Source organism: Gigantopelta aegis, chromosome 15, assembly GCF_016097555.1.
Source record: "Gigantopelta aegis isolate Gae_Host chromosome 15, Gae_host_genome, whole genome shotgun sequence".
Taxonomy (NCBI): Eukaryota; Metazoa; Mollusca; class Gastropoda; order Neomphalida; family Peltospiridae; genus Gigantopelta; species Gigantopelta aegis.
This window is the reverse complement of record NC_054713.1, coordinates 2,019,655-2,029,233: the sequence shown is the minus strand read 5'-3', so window position 1 is coordinate 2,029,233 and position 9,579 is coordinate 2,019,655.

The window sequence follows — 9,579 nt, the reverse complement described above, 5'->3', positions numbered from 1 at the left end:
CATCGTTGCCTCATGCTGTTGATCATACGTCTGAAGAACTCTTGGGGAATGGCCTGCCACTCTGCCATAAGAAGTTGACCCAGATCATGAAGGTTGGCCGGAGGGGCATGGTTATCCCGAACTCTCCTGCCTAATTCGTCCCAGGCGTGCTCTATTGGGGCCAAGTCAGGCGAATATGCTGGCCAATCCATCCTGGCGATACCTTGTTGTCTGAGAAAGTCCGTTACCACCCTGGCGCGGTGGGGTCTGGCATTGTCATCCTGCAGAACTGCCCCGCCGCCAATCTGCTGAAGGCCTGGGAGAACCAACGGCCGGATAATCTCATTCAGATAGCGGATTCCATTCAGATTGCCACCCACCACATAGAGGGGGGGTCCTGTGGTGGATAGAGATGCCGCCCCACACCATGACGCTGCCACCACCGAACCGGTGACGTTGTCTAACGTTAACGTCAGCGAAGCGCTCCCCAGGACGTCTGTAGACACGAACCCGAGAGTCGTTGAACTGGAGACTAAACCTGGACTCATCAGTGAACATCACTCGACCCCACTGAACACGTTGCCACTGCAGATGAAGTGTGCACCAGTGACGTCTGGCCGTTCTGTGACGTGGTAGGAGTGGTTGTTGAACAGCCTGGCGACGGCAGCGTAGATTATTGGCTCTCAGACGATTGCGTTTGGTTTGATCAGACACTCGAGTTCCAGTCGCAGTCCGCAGATTGTCACTTAATCGGCGTGCAGTGGTTGTGCGTTGACGTAGAGCCATATTGGTGATGTAGCGGTCCTCTGTATTTGTAGTGCTTCGGGGTCTTCTCGAACGTGGACGATTTCGAACAGAATTCGTTGCTTGGTACCGTTGCCACAGTCGGCCAACGACACTCTGACTGACACCAAGTATCAGAGCAACATTTCTTTGCGTATTGCCATCCTGAAGCCAAGCAATAGCCCTTCCTCGATCTTCGATAGTCAGTTGACGTCGTACCATTGTCGAATTTGGAGTGTGCACCGTACACGAACGCAAGCTCCAATTATACGGAAATTCAGCATTGGGAACATGGAATACACATGCAAAGCGTGCAAATGAAGCACTTTATGAAAAAGCAAGTTATGGGCACTTAGCAGACCTTTCGCTTTCGCCCTAATTTACGTGCAAATGTAAGCATGTTTTCACCATTAGAACTAGTCGACAGTGTCAATGACAGTGGATTTTAATTCATTTATGGGTTGCTTAGACCCACTTTCGTCAAAATGGAACAATACCATGCGTGACATTATGGTCTAGCTAATATAATTGACATTCAGAAAATAATGTCGAAAATATCGTCTGACCCTATATATATTGTTAAAATGTCCCACTGAGTGTTGTTAAAAATCTACCAAAATCAAATAATGGAAGGTGGTAATGATGATGATGATCATAATCATGATGATAATAATGAAGATAATGGTGGTGGTGGTGATGATGATGATGATGATGATGATGGTGGTGGTGGTGGAATAATGTGGCGATGATGGTGATTTGTTTTTCAGTGATTATATGATGATGATGAAGGAATGATCTGATGATGGTGATTATATGATATGATATGATGACGATGATAAAATATATGATATGATATGACATGACGTGACATGATATGGTATGATGGAATGATATGGTGATAATGATGTGGTGATATTGATTATATTATGCTATGCTATGCTATGCTATGCTATGCTATGATATGATATGATATGCTACGCTATGCTATTGTATGATATCTGATATGACATGACATGATGTGATATGATATGATATGATATGATATAATATGATATGATATATGATATGATATGATATATGACATGATATGATATGATATATGATATGATATGATGATATATGATATGATATGATATGATATGATATGATATGATATGATACGATATGTCGTGATATGATATGACATGATGTGATATGATAACATGACATGACATGATATGACGCTGGTGGTGATTATTATTATGAATGCCATACGACGACGATAAAAGAGGTTTAATGTAGGTGTCAAACGAAATAATTCTGGAAGCAATTCTTGATAGCTTCCACACATCAATGGTGAGCCTTTTGACGTCAACAGTGTATTTTTAACCCTTTAAATGCAATACGTGTACCTCTTTTGATCTTTGTGCCAGTTCTAATTGATGGTTTCTGATTGGAAACTCCTTCGGCTCAAGTGCATAATGATAATTGAGGGCCAAATTGTGACCAGCCGTGCTCCTGGCAAGAAATTGAAGACGAATTACGTTTGATTCGTTCACGTCTTGGCGACAGATGAACGGTTTGGAAATCTGCACATTAGCACCATCGTCAATGATGAACATAATACTGGCAATCTCTTTCATGGACTTCTCGGTGTAAAAGGACATTTTATTTTTAGTTATTTGTGAACGACCCCGGCATGATCTTCAGGAGCGTTACTGGTGTGAAAATGGTGTGAAAGCAAGGTGTGGCTAAAATGTTAAAGGAGCTCAATCACGGATTTAGTGGGCCTTGTTTCTCTAAATATGCATTATAAATGAAACTTACATTCATTTGGAATACCAAACCTAGTTATTGTATGATCCAAACTATTTTAATTGAACTACGTTCGAGGGAATTCCATGATAAGCTTTTTTCTAAATTTGGAACTCTTCTTGTGATGAGACATGAAAAATACGGAAAACAGACTCGTAGAGATGAGGCTATATATACGACAATCGTATAATGTATTTTTGGATTTTATATAAACGATCGCCGTGTATAGAGACTTGGCAAATGAGGGCCGGCTATATACATGACAAATAATAAAAACTATATTATTTCATGACGAAAATAACCGCGAATACGCTGAAACAAAATAATAAACAGTCGGAACATGAACTCACCATGTATTATTATTATTATTATTATTATTTTATTATTATTATTAGGCGCGTGTGCAAATTATTTTGACTGGTTCGCAAAGTGATATTTTGGTTTTAATGTATAGCGTAAAAAAAACAATGTACTGTTGCATGTTTTGTCGTCCAAAGGTTGGCTAATTATTACTTAACCCAGTTGAATCCAGTTCTACGTGCAGGGACAAGTTCAGCCTGCCGTTTGTGCGTGTGTGCACGCACGTTAATCTTGCATTTTATAGCCAAAACTCCTCCAGATAAAACACCGCCCCTCCACCCCAAAAAGGTAGTAGTAGGCTAATAATAATAATAATAATAATAATAATAATAATAATAATAATAATAATAATAGTATTAGTAGTAGTATTAGTAGTTAATCTACCTCAGCCGCTGATAATTTGTAATTGTAATTTTTATTTATTTATTTATTCATCATCATCACCATTATTATTATTATTATTATTATTATTATTATTGTTATTATTATTTATTTATTTATTTATTTATTTATATATTATAATTAATTTTTTGTTAGTACTGCAGGGACAATATGACGCTATTCATATATCTATGGAAAACGTACACAAAAGGGTCCGCTAAATTCATATACTCCCCCACCCCCTCCCCTGTTCAGAAAATGCACTGTTCGTACAGTACTTAGTATGTATTCCTCCTGTTCCAGATGGTCCGGTAATATGGATAAATCAAATGCATGTACTTATTTACCGCCTATATACATTTTTGCTATGAATATATCCAGCCCTCGTTAGTGGAGGCTATAGACACGGCCTTCGTATATATATTCACATCGTATATAAACACCGTCTAGTTCAGAGTATTCTTTAAAAATGTAACAATTCCTATCCCAAGTCAGCTGTTATGGCATATTTTGTATAATAATGAATATGACAAGGTGGAAAATGACGGTGTTTGTGACCCAGATATTTAGAGTTTTTCGCGTACGACTAACGATAAATTTACCTATAGATGCAAAGGCCTAACTAGTCGGGATTGTCGACGTTTAAGATGCTTCTGTTACTAAAATAAATTAATGTATAAGCTTATTATCATTCAGTACATGTTTTTATTATTTTTTAATAATTTATTTTCATTGGGGTTTTTCTCTTCTATTTACCCTACGTCGCAGAGGATGGTCAAGCGTTCTCGTTACACGAGCTTGGTAAATCGTTTTGGCACTGCGGTTATTCGGGGATTGCCCGTCACGTGACTCAAAATAATACGTCACACCTCTGCTCTCCAAATAGACGTTATTTTTCTCGGAATTGTGGACCGTACCCATAATCCAATTATTTTTATAAAATATCAATAGTAAGTGTGTTGTGGTGGTTATGTAGATGGTTCAATAAAGTACTTTTAGGTACAAATCAAATGTATATATTGTCATATAATACCTTGTTGGGTCAATAATTAGGTCAACCATCTGTGAGAGAGCGCGTTTAATACGAGCATGTTGGGGTGAGCTGGGGGCAGGGAGGATATTTAGCTCCTAGAACTTTCTTTATTTTCGTATTCTATTATTTTAGTTTAGTTTAGTTTAGTTTTAGTTTTTTTATTATTAGGTTTTGGGGTTTTTTCATTTTATTTTATTTTATTTTATTTTATTTTATTTTATTTTATTTTATTGTGTTTCGAATCGTGTGTATTTTAAAGTTTTAATTTGTTTGTTGTTTGTTTGTTTATTTTCTTTGTTTGTTGTTATTTTTGTTTTGGGGTTGTTGTTTGTTTTTGTTTTTGTTGTTGTTTTGTTTTGTTATTCGACTCTCTTATTAGACAATATTAAATTCTAAAAGTGTGTAACAAAAGATTGAAAATATGTGTTCGAGTTTTGTTGTTGTTGTTGTTGTTATTGTTGTTGTTTTATTTTGTTTTTGCGGGGAAGGGGTCCTCATTCCAGATTTTCAACGAATAAAACAAAGTCAGTGAAAAGGGAACAAATACTGTAAAACCAGGTAAATTAACCCCTTGTGTGCTGTAACGTGAGAGCATCTATGTATGTTCGTTAAATTGTGTATCTAATGAAGTAAGCACTTTTAACTTCTAAATTTGGTGACTGTATTACGGTGTTTGTTAACATATATTACTTTTCAAGACCACTCTAAATATAACAGTCTTGTTTTGACATTTTTCTTTAAGTAGTCCAATTATCTCTCACGGTACCTGCATTATAATATTATAGCATTATCAAACCGGATTTATTCCCCCAGCCAAGGTGTCCAATTACCAAAAACGTCAGCTTAATTAATTAATTAAATCTAACAATAACAATAACGAAACAACAATAACAATAACAATAATAATAATAATAATAATAATGATGATGATGATGATGATGATAATAAAACACTACCTGAATTAACCAAATTCTTTGTTTCTTTGTTTTAGAGAGAGATAGATGGAGACAGACAGACAGACAGACAGACAGACAGAGACAGAGAGATGGGGAGGAGAGGGAGAGAGGGAGGGTGAACGAGGAAGAGAGAGAGAGAGAGAGAGAGAGAGAGATTTGCCGTCACATAGATAACGCATGTCAATAAAACAGCAAGGAATCGTTTATTTGTATTTCCCGACAGGACAGTACATACCTCGACCTTTGATGTACCAGTCTTGGGGGCACCAGCCCCCTCTGCAAGCAATGACACGCTATATTATGCACACATGTGTGTAAATAATAATAATAATAATTGAAAGAAATATTGTACAAAGTAATTAGACAGAGAATCATCTTTTAAACAAAGCGCTGACGTGTTATTAAAATAAAAAGATATATTTTAGCTTCCTCTTTTTTTTTCTTTTTTTCTATCTTTCTTTCTTTTATTCTTTCTTCTTTTTATACTTTAGTTCTTTTTTCTTCTGTTTTTGATGTCTTTTGTTTAATCTTTTTAATTTATTTTGTTTTTCTTTCATTGTTTTATCCTTTTATCTCTCTTTGGGGTTTTTTCTTCTTTCTTCTTCTGTTTTTGATTTTGTCTTTTGTTTAACCTTTTAATTTTCTTTTGTTTTCTTTTGTTTCTTTTCTTTTTAATTTTCTTTCAATAAACGACTGGTAACCAACTTGCACACAGTTTTCCCTTTTGCAGCCCAACCAAGAAATCAATTGAGTACCAGTCCACTGTGAAAGCGATTAGTGACAAAATTCTATTACAAGAGATTCAACAAAGAAAACGACGTTTGGCGGCTAATTCTCTTTATCCAATACTGTAACATCCCGCCCAGTAAGTCTATTATCAGCCCGCCGCTAAAAGACACTTCCTGTATAACTAGCGGCTAATTGTGTTATCCACAACTTAATGTACTTTGCGTTCGATAAGGTCTAAACCATTCGATAAAGTTGACCAGCACTTTTTTTGCCCTCTGATCTGTTATTTTGTTATTCAACAATAAAATTTGTGTTTATTATTTTCAGCTGTGGGTTTAAGGCAAAGGCGTAGGAATATGTTTTCTGATGTATGTACTGTTTTATTCTTGGCCAGTAACATACATAATTCAGTACATATATAGTATACATACCTGTCTCAAATGGGTTAAGCCCTGGTCAACATAACTGATAGGTCAGGTCAGGTCAGGTCATAGGTTTTAACGTGCACATTCAGAACAAGCTGTTGTAGCACACGCCTGTCATGGGCGCAGATGTCGACTTTCGCCGGCTCCTCCGTCCAGGACAGGAAGAACCGATATTATGTCGGAAAAAAACTATATGGGTGGATATAAGTACGTAAACAGAGATTTGCTTGGTTGGTTTGAACATTTAGTGGCTGTACGTACGTAAACAGAGATTTGCTTGGTTGGTTTGAACATTTAGTGGCTGTACGTACGTAAACAGATATTTGATTGGTTGGTTTGAACATTTAGTGGCTGTACGTACGTAAACAGATATTTGATTGGTTGGTTTGAACATTTAGTGGCTGTACGTACGTAAACAGATATTTGATTGGTTGGCTGACTTTAACCTTTATCGGCTATATAGAGAATAATACATGAGTGGCCGTTGGATACCATTTATCTCACAACGAATTGTTTTAAAATGTAACTAACGAGCAAAAGCGAGTTTGACACGTTTTTAAACAACGAGTTGTGAGCTAAATGGTATCTAACGGACACGAATGTAATATTCTATTTCTTACATATCCTCAAAAAACAGGTTTTAAGCAAATTTTAACATCTTTTTGGACTAAAAGTTATTTACAGCCGTTTCACTTGTAGCTAACTTACGCGTCACAGACGCATGATTGTCAGGTTAACTATACGTCACAGTCTAATCTATTTCCACTGTGTTGGTTTTCATTGGATGCATGGCACTGGTGACCTGGTCATAACCTAGGAGCAGCCAGTCGTATGTTTTAAAATTGTTAATACACGTACGTGTGTAAACAACCCATGTGTTATCAAAAATAACGCATGACGTTCTCACCAACGAGTGTGTAAAAAAAGTATGTAAACCGAGTCTTGATTGGCTGGCTTGAATTTATGGTGGTTTTTGCCACATAAACAGAAATCTTATTGGTTGGCTTAAACCTTTAGTGGATATATGTACATAAACAAAGATTTGATTGTTGTCGGCTCACTTGCCAAATTAAACAAAACTAAAACAAAAACAAAACAACAACAACAACAACAACAATAAACAAACAAAAAACCCGCAACAACAATAATAAACAAACAAAACAATGAAAGCGTACATTTTTATTTAGCATCATGTTTGGTTTCTTCTAGAACTGTAATGTATAGACAGGCTTTCAGACTGGACCCATTTCAAGGCGATAAACGTGATGCTCAAAATACGCATGCCCAGAACAATCGCAGCCGAAATTAAGTACAAACAGTCATGCTGACGTCAAGACATTTCAGATGAAAACCAGTTCAATGTTTTCTGAATGCACACACCTCTTCAGCAGCTACTGGTGACATCATTACACTCAGAAGACCTCACTGCACTCCAAACAAACACGAATACCTGAACATTCGGCTCCAATTAGTGAGATCTAACGTCCTGAAAATGGCAATCAGCATTATACTGGTTTAAACGCAATCAAGCAAAAGAGTCCACGACATGTCAAAGCAATCGAAGGTAGTTGCAGGTGTATTCCAGGCACCAAGCTAAGGAAGAAGAAGACTCGAATGAAGAGAAGTAAGGGAACGGACTTGATTTCAAACCATGGTGATAGTGTACTAGTCCATCAACCAGAGGGATCGGTCGGTACCATCTGCGGGTGAGGGAAGGGGGACGAATGTTCATAATAATTTGTGTCAAGGCCTAGATCCCTAGGGATGGAAGTATTATGATAGCATTGCAGGACTCACAGCTGTACCAAACTATAAAGCACCAATAGAGCTCCAATTACAAAATGTCCGTCTTTCTGTCTTACGGTCAGAGTACTCGGGCTATGTAGCATCGAATGATCAACACAATTTATCACATTTTGGAGGGGCGTACAATCGCCTGTCAAAAAAACAGCGTAACGAATGTATTACCTTTGTGTTCTTGTTTTATAATTAAACTAAAATTACACAAACAGTCAAACTTTTAAATAAAGTACACACATTTTTGAGTTTGAGTGTAATAATAACATAACATAACATCAAATTCCTCAAAATATATTGGATTTTTTTTGTAAACAAATAACATAGTTACTATGCAAGGTATTTGCAGCTTTTTGTTAGCTGTTTGGGTATTAAGAGTGTCAACAAGGAATCCGGGTGGTTTTACCATGAATTCATTTTGAGACCTGTGTTTCGCAAAGGGAGACAACTCGTAGCGCCTTATTATCTTACGTGTTTTAAACGTTTACGATTAATGTTGTAATTGTATCGGGAAAACAAAATTGAACACCCGCAGGCGAACAAAAATACTTGTCGTGTTGTACTAACTTGTAAAACCGGTAAAAAAGCAGGTCGAGTTATTACTTAAAATACGGTAACTGATCACGCAATGCTATATTCCAGCATTAGATTTTAATACCTCAAAAACTACAATCTAGGAATTATTTTAGCCAAACGTGCTCAAGAAATCTCCCAATAAACAGTAAAAATTAAATTTACCGAATTGTGGTATTCCCATTCATAATGAATTAAAGTATTTTAACAAAATTAATCAGTGAGGCGTGTTGGAGAAAATTTCGTCGGTCTCATCCGAAGTTTGTATTTTCGTACAACCAGTCGAGCAAGTTACGTGACATTTCGTACACCCCGGCAATTTCTTTATTTTTCCGCAAATGAGACGGTGTACTTGTGGTATGCATTGGCTATTCACCAATCAAAGAAATTTATCTAAAAGGTAATAAAGATATATCTACGGTCTTCTGAATTAATCATCATTTATTTAATTAATTTACCGACTTTTCTTAGCACACCTATTTTATTTCTGGTCAATAATTCTTTAAAATTCAGGGTAATCTTGTTAAAAAAAATGTATGTGTCACGAAAGAAAGCTGATCTGACATTCAGAATAATAGACTGGTCTTCTCCGGTTTCTCCAGGATGCGGTGCCTGTAACCAGTCTTTGAGAGTATTTTTGTAACTTGATGCCACCACGATTCCTCCACCACGGCAAGGAAATCCGTCCGTCCGTCCGTCCGTCCGGGAGCTAGCACAATTGTTGTTTCCACATGTTGGTGACCGACAGAAAGAAAAGTTAAAGCTACAG